This window comes from Leucopleurus acutus (genome assembly GCF_964270905.1).
Source record: "Leucopleurus acutus genome assembly, chromosome: 14".
Lineage (NCBI taxonomy): Eukaryota > Metazoa > Chordata > Mammalia > Artiodactyla > Delphinidae > Leucopleurus > Leucopleurus acutus.
In genome coordinates, this window is record NC_139156.1 from 47969227 (window position 1) to 47986130 (window position 16904).

The following is a 16904-nucleotide window of genomic DNA, read 5'->3' on the forward strand; positions in this document are numbered from 1 at the left end:
CACCAACTTGAATCTGCATCACAAACTCCACTAAACACCCTTGTTCACCGTGCTTTCCGGACCGCCTTCCCATAACTTAATCCCCCCAAACCACTTTCCTTTGTCCACGATGGTATTTACGTCCCCAGTTCTCACTGCCCCCTGAAGTAGCATTTCTTTATTCCCACATATACATACATCATTCAGACTTTTTCTTTTCTCTTGTTAGGCTTTCTTTTCTCAGTTTAATTTCTGGGTTCCAAGCACGGAACCTGGAAGGGGAGAGGGCACTGGAGCTGGCTGCCGTCCATTGTGAAAGCCATATTGGAATCTTCAGGAATGGCGTGAGCCATTGTCAAACACAGCTAGTGTTAGAAATTAACTTAAAACCTTACACTGAATAAACTATATTAAGAATAAAGGCAGCGGACTTCCCTGGTGGCACAGTGGTTAAGAATCTGCCTGCCCATGCAGGGGACATGGGTTCGAGCCCTGGTCCAGGAAGATCCCACGTGCCATGGAGCACCTAAGCCCGTGCGCCACAACTACTGAGCCTGCGCTCTAGAGCCTGCGAGCCACAACTACTGAAGCCCGCACGCCCAGAGCCCGTGCTCCACAACAAGAAAAGCCACCGCAATGAGAAGCCCGCACACTGCAAGGAAGAGTAGCCCCTGCTCGCCCAACTAGAAAAAGCAACACGCAGCAACGAAGACCCAATGCAGCCAAAAATAAATAAATAAATAAATTTATTTAAAAAAAAAAAAAGAATAAAGGCAGCAAATTCTCAAAACTCACCACTATCACTGTAGACCTCACTGGCTGTGGTACTGCCTTTACTACCATCTCTGCTTGCTCTAACCCCCTCCCGCCCACAGCGTGTGTGGTGGAAATGCTCTCTGGGCTTCTTCCCGACTCCGTGTTCAGGGACATCACATTGGAAACTTGAAACTGGCCACCGTGGGAATATCTACACCACAAACGCCGCAACCCAGCCTTGGTTGACTGTTTTGTTGATGGTCTAGACTTCGAAAGTGATGGGGAAAGTGTGACTCGTGCAGACCAGATGCACAGGTGCTTGTCTGCGGTGCTGCATTGTAATGACTAAGACAACACTCTTCCGCGTCCAAAACCCAGGACGTGATTCAGCAGAGGCTGCTGACGTCATGGAGGAAGGAGTGAGGTTTTACACACATGGAGTCCATAGTCTTACTACTTAATTACAAAAAAATACCAAGCAGGGCTTCCCTGGTGGCGCAGTGGTTGAGAATCTGCCTGCCAATGCAGGGCACACGGGTTCGTGCCCCGGTCTGGGAAGATCCCACATGCCGCGGAGCAACTAGGCCCGTGAGCCATGGCCGCTGAGCCTGCGTATCCGGAGCCTGTGCTCCACAACGGGAGAGGCCGCCACGGTGAGAGGCCCGCGTACCGCGATGAAGAGTGGCCCCCGCTCGCCGCAACTAGAGAAAGCCCTCGCACAGAAACGAAGACCCAACACAGCCATAAACAAATAAATAAATAAGCTTTCATTAAAACAAAAAAACCAAGCAATGTCAGAACTATTCTCGTGTGTCGACTAGGGGACCATGGGTGGTGGGGGAACTGGAGCAGGGCAAACAACCACGAAAGCATCCCGTGAGGCCCTGGGCTTTCTGGAATTTACACCAGAGTCTTGTCCATTAGTATTTTTTGTTAATTATGTACTACACATCCTGTATATCAGTTTACCTAATAAACATATGTGCCCATACATGCACCATTTTGGGGGGAGCCCATTGACAATAGAGGCTTGTGTGTTATCTGTTTTCCCATGATAGCATATTTTCATTTTTGTTATCTGTGTACCACCGTCCTTCACGTCATCTTACATCATAAACTGTGCACATGTGCTGGCTCTTCTTTCGCTGGAGAGTGGGGTCCTGACCACTGGCCATCCCTGGCAGAACTCAGGCCCTGAAACGTTGGCTGGACTCACACCCAAAACCTAGGTGTCCAGGGGTATGGATTTTCCAGACCTTCACCTCAATTCCACAACTTGCCGAACTGGAAGAACCCGGCCACTCTGCACACTCAGGTGTCAGCAAGAGCAGTGGGCAGAGATCCGACGAGACGGAGGAGGAGAAACACGATGTGTCCTAACAGCAGGTCCACCAATTATGGCCGTGGTGAAGCTGGGCACCCTCACGTGAGAACCAGACAAAGGTGCTGTCGCTCCAGGATGTCTGCATCCAGGCACTGTGATCACAGGAGAAAGGGTCACCCCAGTAGACCTCAGCCTCCCTCACGCTTGAGTGAAGGAAAGAACGAAGGAAGGAAGGAACGGGCAGTGACCCAGCAGGGCATCCACAGGGACCCAACCCCTCCCCCAGAGAAATTCCACAGTTGCTCCCAACAGGGAGGTCACCGGACACCTGCATTGTGGGCCCTCAACACGCTCTCCTTGACCCCAAACACAAGTTTGTTGAGTGAATGAACAAACGTCACCCCCAGGTACAGTCACGAGAGCCCCTACCTTTTATTGCCCCTGTACCTTAGAAGCACACAGACATTTCTATCTACGGGATCCAGTGTTCCTCCAGGAAAATCCAGCTAAAATGTAAACTTGAAGGTGGAAAGATCACCCCTTCCCTGTACCTACCTTGTACCTCCCCTAGGCCCGCCCACCTGCTCCGCATCCTCAGGTGCACACACCTGCTCAATTTGCTGTGACTAATATTAGCGGTGGGTGTTCCAGAAGTGGTGGTGGCAATTGTTCCATTACTAGTATGTTGCTTTGCCATTTTAATCCTCGACTGAATGAAATAATTCCTGGGGCCTCATCTACCTTGAGACAGAACAGAAAACATCCATCCACAACACAAACAAATTTGCAAAGCGGGTAGAACTCGGTTTCTACAGAGCCCACCTGGGACTCACACTGGGCAGCGTAAGAGCAAATCCAAATTCAAACCTCTGGGCTTAATTCTCCGAGAATAAAGACTTCCCCCTTCCCTTTTCTTAGGACATTTACTTTAGAACACGTGGAAATCCCTTCTCTGTCTCTTTGAAGTCCATCTTTTAAAAGTGGACACGTGTCTGACACTATCACATCTCAGAATGTTTCCGGCAGGACTGGGCATGTCTCTGAAATGTGATGGAGGAAAAAAAAAACCCGACTTCCAGCTCCTGAGAGGAGAACCTGACCCCAGCGGGGCCTGGCTCCAAACACAAACTCAACTCCACCATGAAGAAGTCAGTGATTGTTTATCTGGGAACATGGATGGAGCAGGTGGTCTCCACTCAGCTGCACAAAGGGTGAGACGCTTTGTCTCTCAGTGGGTTCGCCCCTGATGCCACCTGCGACCCACTGTGGTTTCATGCTGGTTCCAGAATAAAAGGTGTTTTCTCTCCTATGTTTGTGGAATGGCCCCTCCCTTCTATCACAGGTCAGGGTCTGAGTGTCCTCTCCTCCTGTCACAGCCCAGGATCTGAGTGTCCCCTCCCTCCTGCCACAGGTCAGGGCCTGAATGTCCCCTCCCTCCTGTCAGAGCCCAGGGTATGAGTGTCCCCTACCTCCTGTCATAGCCCATTGCCTTTTGACAATGTTAAAGGTGACCTGAAGGTCCAGAAATCCCTTCACCCTCTGTGTCCAGGAAACGACTTTCCACAAAGACCCTTCCCCACAAAGACCCAGCTAAGACTCAGGATCCCCTATTTTCTGACCAGGCCACACACACCCAGTCCCTCCCCGGGCTCATCAGCCAGGAATTGACCCGCTCATTCCCAGAATCTGTCAGAACAAGGGTTGGTTACCCATGCGTTCCCCTCCTCCCCGGCCTGAGCTGCAGCCACTGCCCTCTGACGGGGCAGAAGCCCTGCGCAGAGCACCTCCTGATTTGGGGCCTCTGATCCACGTGCCATCAGGCCACCTTTCATGCCAACCCCACACCCAGGCCTTTATACTTGTGTTTACTCTTCTCCATGGAAAAACCTCCTTAGGCCCAACTATCCAGATGCTTGCAGACCTTGTCAGGAGTTATCCCTACTGTCATAGTCCCCCCTCTATAGCAACAGTCCTCCTCTATTTTTCTATCCCCCCTCTACAGTAACAGTCCCCCTTTACAGTAATAGTCCTCCTCTACTGTCATATAACACCTCTACAGTAGCAGCCTCCCCTATAGAGTAATAATCCTCCTCTTTGTCATAATCCACCCTCTAAAGTAAGTCCACCCTCTAGAGTAATAGTCCCCCTATATTGTCTTAGTCCTCCTCTATTGCCATAATCCCCTCTCTACACTAACATCTCCACTCTAGTGTCACAGTCATCACTCTACAGTAACAGTCCCCTCTCTGTTGTCATAGTTCCCCCTCTACAGTAACAGTGATCCTCTACTCTTATAGTCCCTACTCTATAGTAATAGTCCCCCCTCTACAGTTATAATGCTCCTATATTAACAGTCCCCCCTCTGCAGTAACAGACCTCCATCCATTATAACAATACCCCTCTACAGTAATAGTCCTCCATTGTAATAGTCCCTTCTTTCGTAAAAGTCCCTTTTCTACTGTAATAGTCCCCTCTGTATGGTAATCGTCCCCCCTCTACAGCGATAAACCCCCATCTACTGTAATGGTCTCACCTCTACTCTAATAGTCCCCTCTCAACAGTAATAGTCCTCCTCTAAGGTAATAGTCCCTCTCTACAGTGGTCCCCCTCTATTGTGAGAGTCCCCTTTATGATAATAGTCCCCCTCTATTGTCATAGTCCCTCCTCTGTTGTAACAGCTCCCACATTTTCATAGTCCCCCCATTGTAACGTGCCCCCCTCTACAGTAATAGTCCCCCCACCACAGTTGTAGTCCTCCTTTGTTGTAAGAATCCCCTCTCCACAGTAATATCTCCCCACATTGTCATACCCCCATTTATTGCCACATTCCCCCTCTATCATGAGTCACATCTCTATGGTAATATTGCCCCTTGTACAGATACAGTCTTTCCTCTACAGTAATGGTCCCCCCTCTACTGTAACAGTCCCTCTCCCTATGAGTATACTCTCATGCCCTCGTAACAGTCCCCCTCTCTCCTCGCAATACTTCTTTTGAAATAAAAGTCTCCTTTCTAACCCAGATTTGATTTTATTTCATAGGCCTCATAGAGTGACATACAGCAAAACACTTACTGCAGGGTCCCGGCATGGGCACCTGTGGATGTGTGTCCCCCATCATGTAGGGCGCCTGTTGGTGTGCCTGTGTCACCATCATGGGGACACCTGTGTGTGTGTGTCTGCGTCCCCATCACAGAGGAAACCTCTCCCCAAACGCAAGTCAAATGACACTAACAGTATCCTGTCCACACCTGTCCCTATGCCCACAGACCTCTCCCCATAACTCAGGTCACCTGAGCACCGGGTGTCCCACCCCCTCCTGTCCCACATTCCCCAGACCTCTGTTTCATCAGACTCTGGGTCACTTTGTAACAAGTCCCTCATCCTCCCATTTGCCCCCGCCTGAGAAGGTCATGGGTTTGTCCATGGTGGGAGGAAAATCGTCCCATCCCCGTGGACACCAACCATGCACTTGCCAGGCACTCACCTCCTCCCAGGTGCACAGGTGTGGGTCACCCATCCTCTCCATTGACTGCAGACCCCAGCTCTCTGGTTTCCAAGTACAGATTCAGTTGTGCTCTGCACTAGTGCAAACCCAGAACTAGCCAGGTGAGCCCCATTCCCAGGTGCAGTCCCAACCTCGAGCCCTCGGACAGCAAGCCTGGGAGTAAGCCGGGTGCACCTGGGTGCCCTGATGCCTTCCCCACCGAGCACTTCCCCAGCTGGATCCACTCCATCCTTTGCCTTCTCGGTCCACATGGGGCTCAGGTGAGCACCAGGAGAGGCCTTCCCAAAACGCAGCGGGGCACAAGATGAGTTAAGGTCTCAGTCCCCTGCCCTGCCTGGATGGCCAGGTGAGACATCTGAGCCGCCCACCTGTGACAACACAGGAAGGCTCCTTGCGTCCCCCCCGCGCACCTGCAGGTGGTGACTGGCACAGAGTAGACACTCAGGAAGTAATTCTCAGGTGAAGGAATGGACGGACGTGCACATAGCCGGCAAACCCACCCGACGTTCCAGGCCTCCTCCTCACCCAGACCCCTGAATGCTCACCAGGACCCCCAAATGCTCAGCGGGCTTCTCAAATGCACATCAGGCCCCCCGAACACGCACTCAGCCCCGCAAATGCTCAGCCACACCAACCCGCCCCGATGGCCCCTCAGCATATGCGCACAGGACAGGAGACCTCAGCCGACAAGCCCTTCCCCGCCCCCGACCTGATCCACGGCCTCGGTTGGCAGCACAGGAGACGGTGGGCTCGTCACACACACACACCCCGCCCCGTGAGCTGCAGTCCAGGGGCTCCTGCAGGCTCAGTGGTTCCCCCTCCTCACGCTGGGAACACCGGAGCCTGCGCGTGGATGCTGGCCCCCCCGGGGGGGCCCGGCCCTCCAGCCCCACCTGCTGCCCCTCCAGCCCCTGGGCCCCAAGCAGGAAGGAGGAGCCAGGGCCTGAGGGGCGTGTGGACCACCCTTGACCCCCACCCCACCTGGAGACCCTGAATTCAGACAGGCAGGTGGTCCTCACCGCAACCCTGAGTCCAGCCGACTCCCGCGCTGCAGGCCCGGTGTCCTCTCTCAGGCCCCCGGAGGGAGCCTCACGCGCTGCCTCACACACTCTGGGCCGTAATTGGATGTAAAATACCCACTCCTGTGAGGGTGTGGGCGGAGCTACCTCCCCGAGCTGCCCTGCCCCGCCCCAGACGGGACGCCAGTGTCCCCGCTGTGGGGACCGCACTGCCCAGCTGGGGGTCCTCAGGTCCTCACAGCAGACAGCCTGCAGGGACCAGACCCTCACAGGGGACGCGAGGACTTTCTGAGTGTGACCACAGCATCCAGCTGTCAGAGGACAGGACTGAGGTCCTGGGTGTGACCACTTGGATAAAGTGTCAGGCCCCAGGCCCCGGTGGGCCAGTGCTAGGGGTGGTGCTCCAGGAGACTCCTCCCACCCAACTTCCCCACTCCCTTCTGCGGTCTGCACTCTCCCCTTCAAGGAACTGTCCCCCCACTGATCCCCCCATTTGCCTCCCACATTGAAGCCCCCCGGTGGGGCACAGCGGTGGACAGATGGGGCTGAGGAATGGCCTGGCGTCTCCAGGCATCGACAGGCTGCCCCCAGGCTGCAGCACACGTAGCCCACGGGCCTTGAGCCCACAGGAGACCAAAGGCCCCCACTTCCTCCCCAGGGTTGCCGTGCTTCCACCCCAGCCAGGAGGCCTTGGTAGAGAACAATCCAGGCCAGAGGGAGGCTGGACCCAGGAAACTCCACAGTGATGTGCCCTCTGTAATGTATACAGTCAACTCCCAGGGACCCCCGGATGGGAAAGACCCTGCCCACACCATCCTCCCCCATAACCCTAGGTCCTGCCCCTGGCCTGCTATGTGCTGCTCTGAAACAGCAGCCCTAGGCCAGCATCTGTGGTCGGCACTGTAGGAATGTGTCTGAGCATGGGACAGAGAGGAAGGGCTGGGGAGGGGAGGAGGGGAAAAGGAAGAGAAGGGAAAGGCCCGGGAGGGAAGGGGGGCGACTTCACTGGTGCGTTAAAAGGCAGCGGCCACTGAATACAATGGGAGCTCCTGGAAGGCATGTGGAACAGAAGGGGCGTCACATGGAAACCTGAGGACCGCTGAGTAAAGTCTGTAGTTTAGTTAGTACTGTACCAAGGTTAATTTCTGAATTTTTGATAAATGGTTATATGCTGGTGAGAGAGGTATACAAGAACTCTTTAGAATCTGCAATGCTTCTGTAAATCTAACAGGATCTCAAAAACTGAACTTTAAAAAAAAAAAAAGGCAGTGGCCACAGCAGAAAGGGCACCTCAGGGAGTCAGAAACCTCTCACTCTTCGTGTCATGGCTCATGTCATCCTCAGCTGGGCTCTCTGAAGTCCGGCTTGGGAGGTAGAGAGCTCCGGGCTGTCGGCTGTGGCGGTGCAGCTCCCCACCTCTGCACGCTCGCCCGGCTCCCACCTAGCCTGCTGTGCTTCCTCTTTTGCGCAGGGCTGGACTGAGGACGCACAAGGGGCCCAGGATGGGGGGGACGCTCCACAGAGCTCTCAGCTCTGCGTCTGCGGCTGCCACTCCCTCGCACACAGTGGGTTCTCCACGAGAGCTCGGCAATGAAAGCAGAGGAAGGGGGTCGCCTTCACCCTTCTTACGGCACCCACTAAAACGGAATGTGGGGGAGGCCCACCCGAGCCCAGCAACCACTGACTGTGGGTGCAGAAACCAAGGACCCCTGCAGGCTCGGCCGTCCCAACCGCTTGCACCTCACCCCCAACCCCACCCAGGGCACAAGTGGAGCGTGGACAAGGCCAGAAGACCTCAGCTGGGTCAACGATGGAAGCCAGCATGGAGATGCCACAGGAGGCTGCAGCGCCAACAAGGAGCTGAAAGAAAATGCTTTCCTTCCCCCAGCCTTGGTCCCGGAGGTCGGGTCAGGGCAGGTCGGCCAGCCCAGCACATGCACCGTCTACCTGGGCCACATTCTCAGGTACAGCAACTGTCGTGGGCCTGGGAAAGGAGCCACTGGGGTGGCTAAGTGTTGAGAGGGTCAGGTTGCCCATGGCTGCCAAGAACGGACACTCGTGTACACTATGGTCTTTTGGTGACAATGATATGTCAATGTAGGTTTATTAATTGTCACAAATGTACTCTGGCGGGGGACATTGGTAACGGGGGAGGCTGTGCATGTGTGGGGACAGGAGGCATAGAGGATATCTCTGTGCCTTCCTCTCAATTTTTCTGTGAACCTAAAACTGCTCTAAAAAAAAAATTGTCTAGTAAAATGTAAACAAAAAATACTTGTAACATATATGTACAGGACCACATGTTATTAACATACAATGAGCTCTAACAAATCAATAAGAAAAAGAAGAATCCGGGACTTCCCTGGTGGCACAGTGGTTAAGAATCGCCTGCCAGTGCAGGGGACACGGGTTGGATCCCTGGGCTGGGAAGATCCCACATGCCGCGGAGCAACTAAGCCCGTGCGCCACAACTACTGAGCCTGAGCTCTAGAGCCCAAGAGCCACAACTACTGAAGCCCACGCCTAGAGCCCGTGCTCCGCAACAAGAGAAGCCACCGCAGTGAGAAGCCCGCACACCACAACAGAGGAGGCCCCGCTCGCCGCAGCTAGAGAAAGCCCGCGCGCAGCAAAGAAGACCCAACGCAGTCAAAGATAAAAAATAAATAAACTTATTAAAGAAAAAGAATAATCCAATGCAAATGGAAAATAGACATAAACAGGCAGATCATAAACAGATTCAAGTGGTCTGTAAATATATTAGATAATAATAATAGCTATAACATTTACTTAGCCTTTATTTTGAGTTAGGAACTGTGCTAGCACTTTACATGTGTGATGCCGTTAAATCCTGAAATCCAACTAATAAGGCCATTTTCATATCCCCATTTAATAGATGAAGAAACTGAGATTCAGGGCGTTCAGCAACTTGCCCAACATCACACAGCCTGAGAGGACCAAACAGGAATTCTCATCCAGGCAGTCTGACTAAACAGAATCTTTACTCATCTTTACTTTACTCATAGTAGTAAAGTAGTAAAAATCTTTACTCATAGTAAAGGAATTGCAAATCAAAATAAGCATTAAGGTATCATTTTTTCACTTACCAAATTAGCCAAAATACTAAAGTTTGATAAGACTCAAATGTTGGCATGGGTGTGAGAACATAACCATTTTCATGTATTATTGGTACAATCTTTTTGGAGACCAATTTGCTGGAATCCTTGGACACTTTATACGTACCACCAGTTGAAAACTTTATCCCCAGATATTCTCACAGATGTACACAAAATTATACATATACAAGGATATTTATTTTTACATGGTTTTTTTTAATAGCAAAAAATATAGGCAATAAGATAAAGTCCAGCAGAAGAGAACTGGTTTAATTTTTTTTTAATGCACCTGTATTCTATGCAATACAATATACCCACAAAAAAGAAGGAAGTGGAATCTACATATGGCAACATTATCTGCAAGATATATTAATTATAAAAAATAAATGCAGAATAGTGTCTAAGTCAACCTAATTTATACAAAATATTTAGAAATCTGAGCTTGTGATTACAGAGAAAATCTCCTGGTGGACCCATGGAAAGTACAGTGGGAACCGTGGGAACTGCCCAGCGGGGCGTGAGGCAACCTTCACTCTACACTTTACACTATTTGAAGTTCTTATCATGAACCCGTACAATTACAATGTTGAAAAAACAAAAAGCCAAGGTCTGTACTGTTTGAGATTCTTATCGTAACTATCTATTGCTTTCATTTTAAAAAGGCAAAATGCCAGGCCTAGAGTCACACAGACTGGAGTTTGAATTCCAGCTCCTTCATTTCCTGGTCATAAAACAGGGCAAGTTACTTGACCTCTCTGAATCTCAGTTGTCATTGGGAAGTGGGGCAAATTGTGAGAAGTAAAGAAGATAACGTGTGCAAAATATCGTCACTGCTTCTACCATTTGTTTAGTGTCAGAGTGTGGTAGCCACTATTATCATTGCCTTCATTCACTGACAGACTATGAAAAGCTGATGTTTTTCAACTGGTTAACTGTGTGTACCAATAAGTTCTTGCGGCAGATTGTAGGTCTCTTGCTTTCTAGGAGAATGTGATGTCTGGAGGTGCCGCAGCCATCTTGTAACCATGAGGCTAGCCGTTGCTAGCACCCTGAAGATGGCAGAGCAGAATTACGGAAAGAATCTGAATCCTTGATGTCTTCATTGAGCCACTGAGCTTACTCTAGAACAGTGACCCCCTAAATTCTTAACTGAAATTAAGAATTAAGTGGTGAATTAAACATTCTCATTGTTTAGATAGCTTTTGATTCATAATTCAGTTACTTGCAATCAAAAATGTTCTCAAGGGGGCTTCCCTCGTGGTGCAGTGGTTAAGAATCAGACCACAATGGAGGGGACACAGGTTCGAGCCCTGGTCCGGGAAGATCCCACATGCAGCGGAGTAACTAATCCCGTGCGCCACAACTACTGAAGTCCGCGTGCCTAAAGCTTGTGCTCCACAACAAGAGAAGCGACTGCAATGAGAAGCCCGCGCACCGCAATGAATAGCCCACGCTCGCTGCAGCTAGAGAAAGCCCACGCGCAGCAACGAAGACCCAATGCAGCCAAAAAAAAAAAAAAAAGTCCTCGAGAGACCATTTCAGGGAGGCTTTGTGGGCATATAAAGAGAGAGGAGTGCTTGTCCTGGGCCCAGCCACTCCCTCTCACCCCACCGAAGAAGAGAAGCGCACCCCTGCTCAAGTTCTACTCTCTCTTTCCATCCTAGACACAGCCCTCAGCCACACTTCAGTTGAGAGGCTCTATCCAATCCTCCTGCCTGACACGCTGCAAAGAACAGGCTCTCCCTCCAACCTCTCTCTTGGCTGCCATCACCCCTGGCACACCCAGCTGGCCCTGGGCACCAGACAGAGCAGGTGGAAATCATGCCAGGCAAGGAGCGACAAGGGGAAAGACCCTCAGAATCAGCCGCCACCGCGGTGACCTTTAGGCCCCAGTCCCTCTCTGACAGTCAGCTCTAGCTCAGAACCCCCTCCTCAAGCCCACTGCCCCCGGTACTCCCTCTGCCAGACAGGGTCAGTCCCCCGTGGCGGGAGGCACACTCCTGGCTGTCCACACCTGCTCTCTCCATGGCCCAGGAAGAGGACCTTCGTGGGGTGGGACCACGGGCACATTTAGAGGCTCTAGGTAAACTTAAAGACAAAGGCAAGCCGAAGAAGAAGGGTTATAAAACAAGGCTCCTACTCTCAGCCCCCTCGGCGTGTATAACTCACATCTGGAGTCAAGGGTGTAAGTAAAGTGAGGCTGTCTTCCCTTTCAAAGGCCTAAATCGCCCCCGCCCCGCTTCCCCTTCTGGGCGCCCGCAGCCCTCTCTCCGCCCCGCCTCGCTCCGCCTGGACTCCACCCCCTCCATCTTCTCCAGCCCTTTGCACCTCTCTGGAATCTTCCGTTCAGCTGTCCTGGTTGGCAGTGGAGCGTCAGGAGTGGCGGAAGGGGAGGAGAAGGCGCAGGGACCGAACTTAGCAGTGTCCGCCATCCCCCCCACCCCGCCCCGCGTCTTCAACCCGGGGCGGGACAGGAGGAAGGTCGCTCGAGGCCGCCCCGGGCGGGGCAGGGTTGGTGGCTCCCAACCTGCGCCCCCAGGTGCCTCTGGAAGGCGATTCCGGGGCCACAAGAGGGCGCCCGTGCTCCTCCGGCGGGCTGCGCTGCCCGGATCCCAGCTCCGCACCGAAGCCCTTGGCTGACCCGACCAGCCGCCTGGGACCGATGCCCAGCTGTGTCCCAGCCCTTCTGGGACCACAGTTCTGCTGATTCCTGCCTCTCCTTTCCCCAGTCCAGTGGTGTGACCACGGAGGAGGCCGTGGGCCATGCCCAGGGGATTACATCAGGGGAGAGGGGAGTTGGGTTGAAATCTTTTCAAGAAGCCCCTTCCCCTCTCTCTGAATTCCCCCAAGTCTAAAGGGAAAGAAAATCAAACCAGAGAGTCTTCCTTAAAAGACGCAAGCGGGGCTTACAAAAGCCGCAAAGCTTGCAAACCAAATGGCGTCCTTGGCCACTTTCTTCCCAGACCCTTGACAGCTAGAAATGAAATGTGACAAGAGGAAGGGCAAAGCAGAAGCCTAAAGGGGACGAGCCAAGTGGGCCTGGGATGAGAGGCAATTCCACTCCGCCCCAGCTGGACTCCAGCACCCCAAGTGTAGTTCTTTGGTGAGCCATAGAAAATTCCCACCCCAACAAAGCCTCCCTACTTGGGCCCACCTCAGGCCTTCTCAGTGTCTCAGAAGTCTTCTCAGAAGTCTCCTCGCCCTGCCCCCGGCCCTGGCTCCTAGACACAAGTCCAGTCCCACACAGGAAGGGAGCAGAGACCAGACAGCGTGGTGTGTCCCTACCAAGGCCCAGGCCATGCCCCAACCTAATTACAAGGCAAGCAAGAAGATTCTGAAAACATGAGAGATGACCTACCTAAAGCCAGCAGATGGGTACCGCCCACCCGTCGTGCCCCCTGGGTGACCTAGCCAGCCAGGGCCCAATAAAAGTCACCCAAACTGAGGATCGATAGGTGCCCTTCTAGCCTGATCAAAGCCTCTTCACTCACAGGGCAGGACCACTGACAACTGATTTCTCTCTTTGGGCAAAAGCGATGGAAACAACCTGACAAAGCAACCCCAAGTTGTCCCAGGGAGGCCTCCTTCTCCAGGAAGAAGCTCAGAAGCTATTTGGCAAGCTCAAACAGTTTGGGTTTTGTCCAAAGAGAGAAAGGACAGGTGGGAAGGAAGGGCCTAGACTAGTGAAAATCAGGAATGCCAAGACCCTGACCACGGGAAGAGAGAGACTGCTGTTTGGAGCAGAAGGGATAAGGCAAGGCAGAGCTTTGGCATAAAGGGAAAGAAGCAGCAGGATGTGGGGACAGTGGGATGGATGGTGGGGAGAAAGAAGGTTTCTGGGGGCAAAGAGGACATGAGACAGAAAAGGAGAAAAGGGGGGAAATTAAAGATAAATGGGGGGGGAGAAAGAGCACCAAGGGCAGTGGGTGCAGGACCTGCAGAGCCTCCCCACGGCCCCTGGGATGGATGCCGATGGAGGCGCTCTGCTCCCTCCGCCGTCTTCATAGGGTGCTGAGAAAGCACGCTGTGTCTTTTCTGAGGAAAGACGTTGGGAAATGAAAAGCTTCTGGGGAGCCCACTGCGGACTAGCAGTGAGAGATGGGATGCTTCTCCTTAACATGTCTCTGGGAGCCAGGGTTTCAGAGGACCAGGGCCAGAATACATGTGTCCCAAGCACGGTTCAGGGCAGAGGGTGAAGGACCTGGAAAGAGGCTCTGAATGAGGGAGGTTTGAGGAAACAATGTGGGCCTTGATTAAGGCCAAGCTGACGGGGCAAGAGCTGATCCCACTGGTGGCTGTGGAAGTGGTACCTAGCGACAGCAGACGTGTGCTAAGCGCTAACTCGGTGCCAGGTACCTTATGTGGGCTACTTCGTTTACTCCTCACAGTAAGTCAAATAAGGGAAGCACCACTATCACCCCCATTTTACAGATGAGGAAGTTGAGGATCAGCAAGTTTAGTAACTTGACCAAGGTCTCATAGCTATAGGTGAGATCCAGGATTCAAACTCAAGTTTTAGACTACTAAGCTATAGTGCCCCCCTCGATATCCTAAGTATCGGGACCTGCATTGGGAAGACCCCATTGGCCTCCTGTGAAATAAAAATCCAGTGCCTCTGCGGGACACAGACCCAATTCAGCGGATTCGGGAGGTGATGTCACAGTGGGTCAGGGCCATTCTCTGCTTTTGCACCCTCCCCCACACTGTGCCCTCAGCCCGGCAGTAGCCTGCACTCTGGCGGGAATAGCTTCTCCCCCAGGTGATCCCTGTGACGGTGATGGCAGCTTTGGACTTGGAGAGGAGATGCATGCCCTGTGTCCCGGCCAGGCCCACAGGTGACAAGTTCCAGGGAGCCAGGCTTCAGCTACTGGGGCCCCAGGTTGCCAGGAAGGAGAGCTGGTGGACGGAAGGGAGACCCCTGGAGAAGGGTGATTCCTGCCCGAGCAGGGAGCTCTAGGAATCTGGGGAATGCTCCAAAGGACAGAATCTACCAGAACAAAACAGAACAAACCAGACCAGCCAGGACCACCTGGACCCCTCCCTGACAAAGCTGTGATCGCCGTTACTTTATTTCAAATTCAAAACAAAACAGACACAGACATAATGAAATCCACCACCTTCCAGAGCCAGGTCTGAAGGGGTCCCAGAAAGTCTGGTCAGAAATCTGGAGTCTGAGAGGACGAGATCTGTAAACGAAGCTGGTGGCCGTGTCCTGGGACCCTAAACCACTGCCAGTCAGGCCCAGCCAGGGAAAGGCCACAGCAGGAAGGGGGTGGGAGGGTTGGGTCTCCAGGTTGAATTTGAAAATTAAGCTGCAGGTGCTACAAGTAGACTTGTCCGCAGAGGCTGTGCAGCCGGGGCTAGTGGGGCCGAGGATGCCATCTCCGCTGGTCTGGGGCGGCAAGCTTACCTAGGAGGGTGTTCCGGGGGCCCCAGCCATGCGCAGCCCCCAGCTCGGGCACAGGCCAGGCTGGATTCCAGCGCCAGCCTGCAAACCTTCATCTCGGTCGCGATGAGGTGGGTGGCTGGCTAGCCCTCCCCACTCAGGGCACAGCCCAGCCTGCCATCTTGACATACCAGGTGCAGCCTAGAGGTGGCAAACGGAGAATGAACTCATGACGGTTTGCATAGGACAGAGGAGAAAGTCTCTTCGTGAAGGGTGTCACTGGTCCCAGCCAAGCCCTGTGGCTGCAGCCTTTCACCTGTCCCTCCCCAACCTCCACCTGCCTCTCCTTGTCCCAGGTGGTAGCCTCACCTCCTTTTACTCAGACTGGAAGCCTCAGCTTCATGGAATTCCTCCTCCTTCCCAAATCCGTCACACGCTCTGTGTGTGTGTGTGTGTGTGTGTGTGTGTGTGTGTGTGTGTGTGTGTGTGTGTGTGTGTGTGTGTGTGTGTGTGTGTGCGTGCGCACGCCCAGCCCTAGCTGCCCCCTCCATCTCCCCCTAACAGGCCGCTCCTTGGTTCCCATTCCCCAGTCCCACTCCTCCCTCCCACCTCTTCCACACGAATCTCCCATCATGGCAGCCAAAGGGACATTGCTGTAATGAAGTCTGTGTCCACCCCTGCTTCCACAGCTCCTGTAAAGTCCCTTTCCTCAGTCACACCAGGACCCTCACAACTAGGACCCCCTTGCCAGCCTCCCAACACAACAAACACCCCAACACAGCCTGCACCGCAGTGATTCACCACAGCCTGGGCAAGACAGCCACCTCCAAGCCTCTGGCCAGGCCGTTCTCTCTGCCTGGTATACCTTCCCTGCTCACCCACCAGTCCAGCCCCGCTATATCGTCAAGACCCTGCTCAGCTCTGGCCCTGTGTGAAGATGCCTTCCTACCCCAGTTCATCACTCCTCCCCCCCGTGTCCTCACAGCTGGGGCTCCTGGTGCCCCCATGCAGGGCCAGAGATGAGGGCACCCTGGTACCCACATGTCACTCCCCAGAGCGTGACATGCTTGCCCTGAACCACAGGCGTCGGGATGGACAGGCCCAGGCCCCCGGGCTGCACGGTGCCAAGAGCCTTATGACTGCATGAGAACCTGCTTGATCACATTTTAAAAGGGGGGTAAGGTCAAGTCCGCTCCTGCACACCAGGAGAAGGGGGCCCAGGAACAGGGCCGGGCCATGGGCAGGGCTGCATGTGGGCCCTGACTCCACCTTCCCACGCCAGGTGACTCTAGGCAGGGCACTAATCTTTGGCTCCCTCACAAGGCGGTGCTGGTGGATTCTGTCCCAGGAGCTTGGAATCCCCAACACTAAGCCCCAGGACAAGGACACAAACTCACCCTTATCCTCCGCAGGTCTTGAGAGCTCCTTTGTCAATGAAGTCAGCCTGTGCTAAGCGCCAGTGTCCTGAGCTCCCCACCCCCACGGTCCCCTGACCCCCATGGCCTCACAGCTCCCGCCATTTCCCACTAGGTGGGAGATCCCACCCCAGGCTCCTTCCCTTTTCCCACCCATTCCTGCCCCCCTCCTTTGAAGAACTGAACCAGCTGAGAATAACTCCTTAAGCCAAAGGAGCAAGGTGAAAATGGTACAATTTCAGTCACTGCAACATATTTTGGGACAGGTGGCCACCCGCTCTCTCCCTCCTGAGGCCAGTGCCTGACACATGACCTACTGGGAGGCTGGCTCTTAGAAGTACCCTGCAGTCCTCTGTAATGCTCAGAGCCCCCCATCCTACACACTGTGAGCTCAGCAAGGGCACGGC